Below are 14,030 nucleotides of genomic sequence, written 5' to 3'. Positions count from 1 at the left end.
AGCATTTTTTGGGGAAATGGTCATTCACTTTTTGGAGGTGAAAAAAAAAATTATATCTTATGTAATAAAACAAAAGAAATAATAAGTGGGGATGTCATGGCTATCCACGTTTGCATACCGAACAAGATGTGCTATATCGCCAAACTTTCATTTAAAATGAAGCGAAACTATGTACTAACTAGAGCCTATCATATTTCTCATCCAATTTTGATACAAACCAACTTTTTTACGGTGGACTTCCCTTTAACATTTTATTAAACAAAAGAAACATGCAGTATTTAAATTTACTGAAACGACATTGACGGAGACAATCATGAATCCACTTACAATAATCAAATAGTCAAAATGACTGGTTGCCAAATAAAAAGAAGACCCCCCCCCCCCTCACAAAACGACGAATGTCCATCCTTGATAAGTCTTTTGTTACGCACTGAGGCGAAATCTAGCGATCAATGGCGGGAAATTTTGAAAAGCTGTGTGGCAGAAGAGAGTGAATGAATTTCGCCAACAGGACAAGTACAACTAAAAACTACTCACAGACGGGAATACAACAATAAAACAACAACGAGAGAAGGATTTAAACAGCGGACATGTATTCTCAAACAAAAATAGGCATCCTTCTGATAATTATTACTGCGTACTATCGAGAGTAAATTAAAGGATGTGAACTTCTGGAAGCGATTTCAAACATAGGTTTGGTGATAATCGGGTAAGTGACATTATTATTTCAATGTCAAAAACACTGTTTTAAGGACGTCTTTAGAAGTTGCTCAAGTGGTGTTTTACAATCACCGAGATTCACTCTTACTTTGTACAAGTTTATAACACAACATTGTGCTCACTAACCACTGTGTGGTGAAATAAGATTGGTAATGTTTGTCTTAATTTCTTTTGATCTAGTGGGTAAATGATTGACTTCGGGGCACAGTTAGTTTAATTTCTACTACAGTTATTCATCATTATATGCCTTGGTTCAAAACTAAATTAAATCCTTTATAATGTATTTTTTCTAATCAAAATACAAATTCCATCGATAGAGGCCTCACGAAAATATGCTCATTCTTTTCAGCGCTTGATATGTTCGGTGAATACATAAAAATAACATCCCCAAGATTACAGAGAAAAACAGGTCATAAATTAATAAAGTTTAGTACTTGTCTGTTAAAAAAAATGATATCTTGATTTTTTTTGGGGTTGTATATTGCAGTAATAATGCTGTTTAATATTTCAACTTTTCAAGGACGTTGTTTACGACCGTCACTTTAACTATTGTTTAAAATTTTTATTTAAAGTTGAAAAAGTTATCTTGAATTAAATAAAAAACACATTAAAAAGTTTGAAGCGCGAGCAGATTTTTCTATATACCGACATGCAAACGGGTATTTCACGTGCCATTTTGATTTATTAAGAAAAGCGCGAAGCGCGAGCTGATTTTTTTTCATATCATGATCTGAAAACGGCCCACATCTCTAAATATTGCAAGAACAAAGGGCGAGTTGAAATACTTTGATAGATATATTGTAGACAAAGATACGATATGTCCTATCTCATTGAACTAACTTGCAGACGTGGACTATATACTGACCTTAATACGAATATTCTGAGCACTTCTTGTAATCGTCAATGCGATGTCTATTCCAATAAAGGAATAGAACTACCTCAAATCAGTTTGGACAATTTTACAAACTCCAGCAAATCCGTATCTTAATTTAACAAAAAAATGCAGAGTGGATGGAGCGAAGTACAAGGGGGGGACACATAGAAACAGGACACCTTTTCTTTCGAAAACACAAAGGAAAAAAAATGACTACCCCACTCACATGACTCATGATACTTTAAGAATCCTGACCAAACCAAAAAGTGAAAATTGACAATTTAAGGTTTTTTAAATAAAGATATGTACAACTCTGTTTATGTACAACTTAGTGATATGCAAATGAGACGGTCGATGATTTCCCTCACTCACTATTTCTTTTGTTTTTTTTATTGTTTGAATTATACAATATTTCATTTTTTTACAGATTTGACAATAAGGACCAACTTGAATGAACCATATAGTATCAAGTAATGCTAATTCCATGGAGGAATTAATCATTCTTTCACTTGAAATGAGGAGAAAATTAGAATATTTCATATAATAAAGTCCAAAAGAAATAGTGCGTGGATGACCGTGACGTCATCAGTTTCCTCATTTGCATACCGACCAAGATGTGCAAAACTGTTTTATGAAATTAAGCGAACCTTTAAAAAGTCAAAACTTTCTTATTTTACATCCGATTTTGATGAAATTTTCAGTGTTATGCTTGTTGGTTTTTATATTTTTATTCAAATCAACTTTTTGTTGGGGTGGACTTGTCCTTTAATTAGGTCGCAGGGGTTTTTCAGATTGATAAGAGACACTAGCGTACCTAAGGGGGGGGCAGACTGCCCCCCTGACGAGTCACAACTCATGCAAGGGACGTATCCCTGCCCCCCCCCCCCCCTGACGAGTCACAACCGATCCCTGACGAGGCACAAGTGGCCCCCTCTTTTGAACTTGAAGCCATTTTTTTTTTTTTTTTTTTTTATTGCTTGTCAATTTTTTTTCTGGTCCGAAATGTCCTTTATTTGCGGTTGAAGAAGACCTTTTTTTTTTTGCTTGTCAATTTTTTTTCTGGTCCGAAATGTCCTTTATTTGCGGTTGAAGACCTTTTTTTTCCCTTTTTTTTTCTTGCCTGTCAATTTTTTTCTGGTACGAAATCCTTTATTTGTGGTTGAAGACCTTTTTTGGGGGGTCAAAGTTTTTGGCGGACGAATTTGCCCCCCTTTGGAAAATCCTGGGTACGCCACTGATAAAAGACACTAGAAAAAAAAGAGTAGTCTGTTTTTTTTTAGTGTTAAAACCATGACAACTTTATATACATACAAAACCATAGTTGTAGCTCTTTAGTAAACGGGCTCTAGGTCTGTTGTTTTGTTCCATGACAAAGAAGAAAAACGGAACATGTATCAGATTGTTTCATTTGTTTTCTGTTCTTTTTTGTTTTTCCATCAGCAAAGAATTAATCCGGAGTGGTCCATGACTTTCAATAAGATCGATTGCCATCTGTTGGAAGTACACCCTGATCCACAATTGGAAGTGGACTAGATCTATACCCTCGAGAAGGCTACACACCACCATCCATGCGGCCTGGTCAGCGAAGAAATTCATGGAGCAGGTTTTCATCAGGAGATGATGGCTGGTATGGTGGGTTAGTTCTATAGGAGAAAGTTGCTTGTAACTTGAAAGGCATCCGCCCATCTGCACGCAGCTATCTGATGGTGAGATGAGGTCTGATGATGTCACTGTCGAATGGCCATGCAAGTCGACTGACTTCCTCCATGCATGAAAAGACACAGTTTTACTATGAGAAGAAGTAGGACGTGGATGGTAGACTTCTGTCGACGAGTATCCTGAAAATACCATGGTGGAAAGCTCTCCCGACGTAGTCCATCATGGTGAGGAGGTTATCAAATTCAAGTTGATCTTCCGCTTGCCTGAGGAACCCTGGGGAGGGAGCAGGGAAGGGAGGGTGGGGTACTGCCATTTAAGGTGGACAACAACATCATCTCTTCCAGAAAAGCGTGAAAAGTTATTCGCTTTTCCTGGCCGAGCGATGTAGGAGCGTAAAGTAAAAAGGATATGAAAATTTCCAAACTCAAGAAGTAATCCCCAACTCTGGAAAACACGGGAAAGCATGAAAAATACTTGTTTAGGGCGTGAGCCCTTTGAGAAGGCATCTAAAATGAAGAATGTTTACTTTAGGGTCAATTTTGAAAGTCCATAGACGAACATCCATTCATCCATCCATCCATTCACCCATTTATTCATTCATCTATCCATCCGTCCAACCATCAATTCATCTATCCATCCATTCATTAATGCATGTATGCTTTCATAGGTATTCATCCATCCATTCATTCATTCATTCTCTCACTCACTTAGCCATTCATTCATTCGTTCGTTCATTCACTCACTTAGCCATTCATTCATTCATTCACTTAGCCATTCATTCATTCACTCAATTAGCCATTCATTGATTTGTGTATGACCACATGCATTCATTTATTTATTCATCTATCCATCCATCCATCCATTCATCTATCCATCGATTCATCCATCCATCCATCCATCCATCCATTCATTCATTCATTCGTTCATTTATCAAACCATTCATTTATTCATATACAAATGTCAAATGAACAAAGATTATATATTGTAATTTTTTATGTTGTCTGATATTGATTACTTCCCCTCTTGGACTAATACAGTGCTTCTGCTACATGTACTTTTTTTAGGGTGATTATCTTTATTCACTCTTGGTGCACAGGTAAAATGTAGAAGTGTAGAAAATTTGTAGACCTTAACCCCCTCTCAGATGCAAATTCAGATAACATATTTGAAAAAAAAAAGACTGTGATAAGGCAAATATTTCAATAGACCGTAAGAAAAAGGTTTATAACCAACAAATTAAGGATAGACATTTCATTCACGAAAAAAAGGTCTTCACTTTCAAAGGGGGGGGGGGGCACTTCTGTTTTAACAGCACTGATTTTTTAAATTACAAATTTTAATTGCGCTTCTCAAAGGGGTGGGGGTTACGGGGTGGCTTTGCCCCACCCCCTGGATCCGCCAGTGGACCGTTTTGTAAAGTGAATTAATTTTACGGACATTTCCATCTCTTTTTTTTTTGGGGGGGCGGATTGGGGTGGGACTAAGTAATGATATATTTCTGATATCTGCTCTTAACGAATTAGTCCGTTCTGGTAATTATCACCTGATAATCTTCAAAAATAAGTTTTACAGGTATAGAATTTGACAAGCAAAAATGTTTCGTTGTATGCTTTTGATTTCTCTCGTCTCCAAGAAGAATAAAATACAGTAGGGCTATTTCTGAAGTGCACTTGGTAAATCCGAACTATTAGTTGCTGTGTAAATGAAATATGACCAAAGTTTTAAAGAATTTATTTTGCCTTGATGATTTATTAATAAATGATTGTGTTACAACCGTTGGCGGCGATTCAGGGGGAAGGGAATATGCCCCCCTCCCCTTTGATTTTTTTTTTTTTTTTACAGCAGTTTATTGGAGAGGGTTGTCACGTCCACCCCCCCCCCCCTCCATATGGACCAAAAATCCCATGAAATCGCCGCCAATGGTTAAGCTCATTTTGGCTACTTGTATTTATTCTAGTGCAAAACTTTTTCCTCTGCCATTTCTCCCTCTCTTTCTTTCTGTCCATCCCTCTATCTGTCTCTTTCTTCCATTGTCTCTCTCCTCCCCTTTCTCCCCCCCCCCCTGCAGATCTTCTTTGCTCATGATCAAAGAAGATGATGATCTACCTCTGAAGGGACTTTCACACTTGGTTAACCATTTGGTTACAGTAAAATTTGCACATAATCGTAATGCCCACAATGACACAATGACGGTCGTATGACTTCTGTTGAAAGCCCCTTTATGTATATTCTGCCTACCTCATTTTCTTACAGATTTTGGAAAATAAAGTAAACTTAGTGAAATGCATCTTCACATGAATTAACCATATTCAAAACTTGAGCAAAACATCTTATGATGTTACAAACTTTGGTAAACGCAAATTTGTCTAACTAAAAATATAACATTTAACATTGCCAATTTGAATTTGTTGTTGTTGTAAATTCCATATAATCTTTATGTATTGCATTTCTTAATGCATTGATTATTTAAAAATATGAATCAATATGTGACAAGATACAGCACATCTCAAAATACTATTCAAGCAAATTTAGAAGATAGTTTCAAAATCAAAATGTATTTAATAAAATTATTTTCATTTTGTGAAGTTCACTCTTCTAAAATATTAAAAACTGAAGATATTTTTTAATGTCGAACTGAAAAATTCTCGAAACTTATAAGCTGAAATTGCTGTCGTTTTGCATTTCACTAATTTTACAAGATAATCTTGCAAAATTGCCACTAACTTGAATATTTGGTTTATATAGTGCAGAAGGTAATTTGAATTGTGAGGGTCATTGAAAACAAAAAGGAACTCGCCTACTCCTGATTACAAATGTTCAGTGACATATTACTCAGTTAATTCATAACTTAAAATTTCATTTTGGCCTTCTCAAATCTTGGAAAAGAGGGAAATTGCCCCTGGAAAATGTAGGCCTTAGAAATTTTCTTTAAAAAAACTGGAAGAATACAATCAAGCATAAGCCTTCTAATTTTTTGTTTACCTTCTGCACATTGTACAACCTAAAAGCTGGCTGGTATTCTGAAAATAGTGTTTTCTTTGCATTACCTTTTCTATATTTGAATGCCATTACAAATTTTTAAATGATATTTATGGCTGCTTTATATACTTTTTTTTGCATATTGCCTATATGAAAAAAGGGAAATACAAAGAAAATAAGTCCAGGTTACTTAAAATTTCATTTTAAGGAAAGGTACAAAAATGTTATAAATGATGACATTCTACCAAAGTAAACAGGGCTGTAAAGATTACACTATTTTCAGAATACTGGCACTGGGCCCTGTTGCATAAAATATAATATAAAATAGTGATATGGATCCTTATCAAATGATTGGCTGAAAAGTATCGCATGATCAGTCATACATTTTAGCTAACAGGAAAATTGGTGCTACCAATGATCATATTTTCCATATATACTAGTAGCGCATATCACATATTACTATTTGTCTTTGCGCTAAGGGAAAAAAACGCTTCTTTTGACTGGTCATGGTGAAGAGATGATGGTTTATCAAATAGGAATCCATATCACTATCTTATAAAACAAATAATGCACATCATGTTGCTTGGGCATTAGAACAATTGCACACACTTGTTACGTTAGAAACATTCCAAGCACCCTCGGCTCTGCCTTGGGCATGCTAGAACTTTTCAAAGTTACATTGTGTGTATGATTCTTTCTAATGCCCTTCATGATGTGTAACGTATAAGGTCATACCATCCAATGGTAGCTAACATGGAAACATTAGATGGCAAAATGACTATATAGTAATTTCATGCAACAGGGCCCTTGGCACCCCCACCCCCCCAAAAAAAGGGAAAAGGGGTGTCAAAGTGGATGAAAAAGGGGCAGGTTGAAATTGATGGTGGGGGGGGGGGGCAGGGCGGGCAGGTGAAATTGATGGGGGGGGGGGCAGGGCAGGCAGGTGAAATTGATAAGGGAGGGGGGATTTGTCACAGTATACAGATACACAAATGAGCCTAAAATAAATTTCTAAGAATTTTAATTTATTATTTTCAATGTAAAAGTGAACAAAAAAAAAATGACCAGCAGCCCAGAAGATTCATTCAAGTATACAAGATACCATAGCAGCTGACCTCTTGATTCAATGGGGCAAACCCCACCCCTCACAAAATGACCAGCATCCTAGTCCGAGCTGGGGTCTTCTTGACAAAATCACACAATATGTGACATCACCACTGAGAGATCTATTTTTCAGTGTACAGAGAATGGCACTGGATACTGTTGGGCATGGTATACAACTTGCCACAATGAAAGGGCTTTGTTAATGATTTTAATGATATTTTATGTAGCCTATTATAGTATGCAAGACAATCCATCGACTTTCAAAGTGATCATGTTGATGGGGGCAACAGTAACTTTCTTTGGGGGGGGGGGAAACTTTACTCATATTCATTTAAAATTTGCCTCTAAAAGAAATTTCCTTTTACCCCACCCCCTCCCATCTTTCCTAACTACTCCCCTTCTTTGCCAGAAGAATCGGTCTGTTAATCTCCATTGTAGTCTTTTCATTTGCCCTTGAACAAAACCACCACCCTTCCTTCCAAGCATCCCTCCCCCCATTCAACACGAATAGCATTTAATCCACTGATTATGCTCTCTTCCTATACCTCCCTGTACTATCCATCCAGGGAAGCATTTCATGAAGATTTTTGTCAGTGATTTTCACCAACAAATCCTTGCATCTGATTGGCTTAGAGCAAATTAGTGATAATCACTAACTCCCTGTATCTGCCCATTTTAAAATCATTTCACATCCTTTCAACATGAACTATCCATGACTGACCCTACAGTGTTCTAATTTTCAATTTAATATTTTTCTAGTATTATTACTAATCCTTTTCACATTTCATATTTTCATTTAACAAGTCAATTTATATCATCACATTAAAAAAAAATTAATTGGCTATTTTTTTGGTGCTTTTTTTTTTTTTTGGGGGGGGGGGCTTTTTTTTTCAAAAGAGCAAATAGAATATATCAAAAATATATTGCAAATAAATATACCCTTTTCTGTACAAGGTGCAATAGCGTTTCTATGAAATGAACACTACATTTTGATCAAAATAGAAACCAATAGGGAAAAGAATTGATGAATTTTTCCCCCTGTCAATTGTCAAGCTAATTTATTCATTCACCATCATACAAGAACCATATGTTTGCTTGCATACTGTATCCATCATGCAACCATGAACTCTGAGAAATCAGGCGAGGCACCGACAATGAAAGATGGATCTAATAGGTTGGGACCTCAACATAGGCTTGTCCTGAGGGAGTACACTTCATATCCCACAATGGTTTATAATCCTCCATCAATCATTACAATACAATGCATGAACCCTAGTAGTGAAGCGAAATGTCGAATTTCAGACACGGCACCCAACAAATTTCAAAAAAATCTTTCCATGGATATAAGGAACCATCTCTTCAGCTAAATGGTCATGAAGAACCAATGACAACTCTCACAGACAGCGCCCAATAAAATTGCCCAAACTTGTTCCAGACTGGATGAAGGAAACCACATCTTTAGCCAAGGGGTCATGGGGATTTGGAATAATCTACCAAAACATGCAATGTCAAATCTAACAGACAGCACCCAACAAAATTTTCTAAACCTGTTCCACATAGGAAACCATTTCTTTAGCCAAAGGGACACTTGGAAAAATCAACCAAGCACTGCCCTACCCACAGAACAGAAGATGGATAAATGACCAGCCTAGCATCACTTCATGTCAAGCTTCAGGAGCTGGCTGAGAGACTTCTCTGACATGATTAGAGGAACTACAAGCAAGAACAAGGAAATAATTCTCTGATGGTCTGCAAATTATGCATTTTATGCATTCCATGAAAGAGTTTTAGATCGCACAAGATCAAAGGATATTGAAATTCAGAATCATTGAGTGGAGGCCCTTCTCCCAAAATAACTGGCAATGATAAGCAGGTACATGCATAACTTAACCCTATCTAGCCCGGAGGGGGTGTGCTATTTTAAACTCATATTTAGATCACATCTTAGTATTTTACTTCATACAGCTAAATTTAAGCAAAATACTAACAAGTAACAACTATTTTGACATCATGATAAAGTTTGAGCCAAATAACGTGCAATGTATGTTATCATCTGAGCGCAGAATGTATGACTGCGCATATCACGTTTGTAAACTATGGTATATGCTAGCCAGACTTTGGTATGTGGCTGACTTATATTTAAGCCAAATACAATTGAATACCAAAGATGGATGTTTTTGTTTGTGTTTTTTAAGGCAAAATACTGAGTAAAATACTCTGGCTTCAGTATCGAATTGAATACTGGCCCTGATCAACAACCAAGATCGGGGGGGGGGGGGGGGGGGGGGGAGCTAAAAAAACATACCTCCCCCCGGCTATGCAATTTCAAAAATAGCCTGGGCTATATAGGGTTAAACACAGTAACTTCTCCTCACTTTAAGGAATTACATTTGATTTCTGAATATCTGAACTTGATGAACACAGGAAATCCATTTAAAATTCTTTCCAAACAAAGTACGTTTCCTCCTGGACACAGAAAATGAACGTTGACAAAGACTTCAAGAATCTGCCTTATTAGGATTCAAACAAGTGCATTTGGTTTAACCCTATCTAGGCCGGGGGGGGGGGGCTCGGAGGCCCCCCCTCAACGATTTGCGCAATATTTTTGCCGCACAAATTTTTTGACCGCGCCGCTCGCTGACTTTTTACTTTCAAGTCTTGCGCAACTTTTGAGACCAATTTTGCATCACCCGGGTACATGGTTCCGAAATTACGCAACATTATGTAAGTGCAAGTCAGACCAAAAATTGCTCAAAAACGTGATTTTGTGTACAAAGTCAATGCAAATTGTGTTTTTAACCAAAAGTCATCAATGTATGATTATTTTTAGTTTTGCTGGTCTAAATGTATTAATTTTATGCTTTTTATGATCTCAAAAGAGTCCCCAACAAATTTGATTGAAAAAACAATGAAAAACACAGAAATACATAAGAAATTTCAAAAAACAATATAATACATAAGAAAACAATTCGATATCGCAATTTTGTTCATGTACACTTGCTAAGAACACCACAAAAAGTTTCTATACCAAAAATTAGAACATTATGAGCTTTATTTAGGGAGTTAGAGGAAAGAGTATGATTTCGCATACTAATTACGCATAAATTAGCATAATCACTTAATAGCGATTCGCATGAAATAAATTACTATACAATTTTGTAGATTATGTTCCAGACAACGCGCGTGCCAATTTTCGGCACGGTCGAGATCTCAAGGGGGGGGGGGGCCTGGGAGGCCCCCCCAAAAAAAAATACCCCGGCCTAGATAGAGTTAATAAGTAGAGTTACAGACAAAGCCAGAAAATGTATCAGATGTGTATAGCTTCCCTTTTGGTGACAGTATCGGCATGCATGAGGAGCAAAAAATGGTCTTTATTGACTCTGACTCTATATCACCAAGACTTCACATTGCCTTTCATTTCATCAGAGCCAAATAAATCCAGGAAAATCTAATAAACACAGGAAAATTTCCACAATGGCTGGAAAAGACACAATTGACCGCCCAGAACAAGATCCACTGAGAATTCCTCTAATGCCACTACAAAGAGGCCAACTCTCTCACAAGATATCAGCATTTGTGAGTCCAAGAAGTGTGTGAGTTCCATGAGGTTTTGAAGAGCTCCGGATATCATGCGTAAGCTGAAAGGAGCACCATCCCTTGTGGTCAGACAGTACTTGAAGATTATCGCAACATTACCAGTTTCCAAACACCAAATATAAAGATGTCACATGCAACTTAAACAAACTTCTGGAAGTCAGTATCCCTCTCTTCAAACATACGTTGCCTGTTCCTCTCTCTTCTCTTTGTGCAGAACAAATGGTTACCTGCGTCAATTTGGAGTGCAAACCAGTTCTTTATCAATCTGGATCAATTTCACCGAGCTCCAAATCCATATTGGCTAAACTGCTCCATCAATATTTCAAATGGTCAACTTCAAACACTATACTGGCAAGGCTCTAGAAATCACAATTTGACATTGCACTTCTAAAACAAGATTCCAGACTTACATATATTGCTCTGATTGAAGGAGAATTTTTTTTTACACACTGTGGAAAAACCATTGAAGTGCACAACCCTCATAAAATGGGTGAAAAATCATATCTGAAGTTGAAGATTTGGGCAAACAAACCTACATTGAGAATCTACCTTATCATCACATATCTTAACATTCGTGCAGTCCACATTATCTCTTCTCATTCTGTGATTTCATGATGGATACACACTCGGCACTCGCAATCTGGTGGTGCCATCGGCTTTAGCACAAACATGAGGTTCATGAAGGTAAATGGTGAAATTACCGCGGTTTGAAAATATTAATTCAAATTAGTCTGACCCCAAAAATATCACATACGGAAAAGGAGAATAAATATTTTGCAACATAATTCACATTGCTCTATCATTGCTTTGCAATAAAAAAAAATAAGATCAAAGTCTGTATATATAAATACATATATAAATTTCTTATAAAAATTGTTTACCTTTTACCAAATAATTAAATCAGTCATGGCAAATATCATGTTGCAACAATGTGAAACAAAGATAAAGTTAGAACAGCTAGAACAGATAGTACTGGGAGGTATATAAAGAAAGACTATACCCAACAAAAGGATACAGGAATGGGAAGAAATAACAGTAAAGGTCAAGAGAAGGGATTACAGTCATTAAAAGAAGAGAGAAAATCTTGATATGGGGAAAAAATTGCCGCCCAATATTTTCACAAAGGTTATTGCCCTCAGTACATAATTACTGGAAAACCGATTGCATTGTCTTGCATACTCTAGGCTACACAAAATATCATTGAAATCATTATTAAAGCACTTACATTGTGGTAAGTTGTATAACATGCACAACAGTATCCAGTGCCCTCCTCTGCACACTGAAAAATAGATCTCTCAGTAGTGAAGTCACTAATTGTGTGATTCTGGCAGGAAGATCCCGGCTCAAACCAGACAGGAAGCCATGCTTGTAAGGTTTAGGGCCTACCACCATCAATCGAGGTCAACTGCTATGGTCCTGCAACTTGAATGAATCTTCCAGGCTGCTGGTCTTACATAATTTTATAAAAAATAAATACAAAATCATGAATACAAAGCAAGTATTACAGACAAGCAAACATTATAGGGCAGGTCCAAGCTATCTGGCATTACATGTGACATAAGAAACAAATCAAAGGAGTGTTTCACAAAGATTTGAGTGTGACCAAAAAATTGCTCTTAATTTTCACTTGCATGTGGAAAGTATGAGATCATCATATTGATTGGATCACCCGCAGAAGATACACTCTCCTGTGTATGAATCAATGAGGCTGCCAATAAAATATCATATATGCATCAACACTTTCAGTCAGATTTATCTACCGGTATTCGTGAAACAGTTCCAAGAATTGTTTTGCTAGATTCATAAACTTTTCAAAAATCTAACACCAGGACTATATACTCTGGATATATTGAAACAAAAAGAAAAACACATCACTAGCACTATACATTACTGGGACTAATAAAATTTGATATAAAATAGATGGATTCATCTCTGTCACACCCATATGCGAGAGGTCAGTTAGAAATTGAATCTTCACACATTTATTTATTTCATCATGAAAAAAAGGATATTTTGGGGTACAAAATGACCTCTGTGAATTTTGATCTGTGACATTTTTCATCTCGCACATCTTTGGACCGATTTAGTTTACTTCTTTTTAGGTTACTTCTTTTAATATCTTTTAATCTGATATTTTGTCCAAAAGATATTCTTTCCAAAACATGTGTTATCCTGCAATGAAGTTTACCTGCGTGTTTGTTGTTGTTTTCATTTGTGTTAATGACATCATTGAATCCTTTGAAATATCAAATTTCATTATCTATGCAGATGATACAATAATATTTTGTGAAATTAAAAATACATATACCGGTAGACTGAATTAGCCAATAGCAAACTTTGCTATTCCTGCATTTGAAATGGCCTTAATCTCTAATTTTGAATTTGAAATAAAAAATTTCATATCATAAAACTATTTTTGTGTAATAATTTATGAAACGGGACAGAACATATTAATGATATTCATGGAAAATAAGTGCAAGCTATTGTGCACATATTCAAATGGGGGGGGGGGGGTCTTTGGGGAACGCAAGTCATAAACCATAGGGAAGCCTGTCTTGCTTGGCTTAGCCGTAATTAGGTTTGATAGGATAAGTGACATTATATATTGCCCTGCATTTCACATTTTTTGCTATCAATCAAACAGCCATGAATTTTGAGATTTTTTTAGTTTGAAAAAGGCACATTCTAAGCTTTCATATAACCCAAACATGTACTTGATTAAATGCAGAAAAACTAAGCAAGAGCTTCAAAAAGTGTTCTTTTAATGAGAATACGTTTGAAATTTGGAGTTCACTCGTGCATGAGATGTGCACTGTGGAACTTTCAAGCAGTCTGCAAAAACTATTTATGTCAAAGAAACTCTTGTATCTATTTTTTCTATTCAACTTTTCTGATTTAAAATTTTGACAGTATGAAGAAGCTATTTTTTTTCATTTTGAGGATCAAAATTTACTATATTGGCTATTTACAGAGAACCTTCCCTGGCGACTTCTTGTTGGTTTGGGGGTGCCTGGTCACATAAGAAAAAGCAATTACAAGTTGAACCCCATACAAACCTAAAGGGGTATTACATAACTGGTGCTGAGCCATCAAGAAG

The 14,030-nt window shown here is 36.3% G+C and overlaps 1 long non-coding RNA gene across 1 annotated transcript; it reads left to right on the top strand.

Annotated features, from left to right (window-relative positions):
• Positions 1-429: 429 nt before the first annotated feature.
• LOC135154798 (uncharacterized) lies at positions 430-5,027 on the top strand. Its single transcript, XR_010294240.1, has 2 exons — positions 430-709; positions 3,035-5,027. It is a non-coding gene; the product is annotated as an uncharacterized LOC135154798 (long non-coding RNA).
• The last annotated feature ends 9,003 nt before the right edge of the window (positions 5,028-14,030 follow it).

The sequence above is a fragment of the Lytechinus pictus genome, chromosome 7 (assembly GCF_037042905.1).
Source record: "Lytechinus pictus isolate F3 Inbred chromosome 7, Lp3.0, whole genome shotgun sequence".
NCBI classification, from domain to species: domain Eukaryota; kingdom Metazoa; phylum Echinodermata; class Echinoidea; order Temnopleuroida; family Toxopneustidae; genus Lytechinus; species Lytechinus pictus.
Note: the sequence above shows the minus strand (reverse complement) of the source record. Positions and strands in the feature narration are given on the sequence as shown.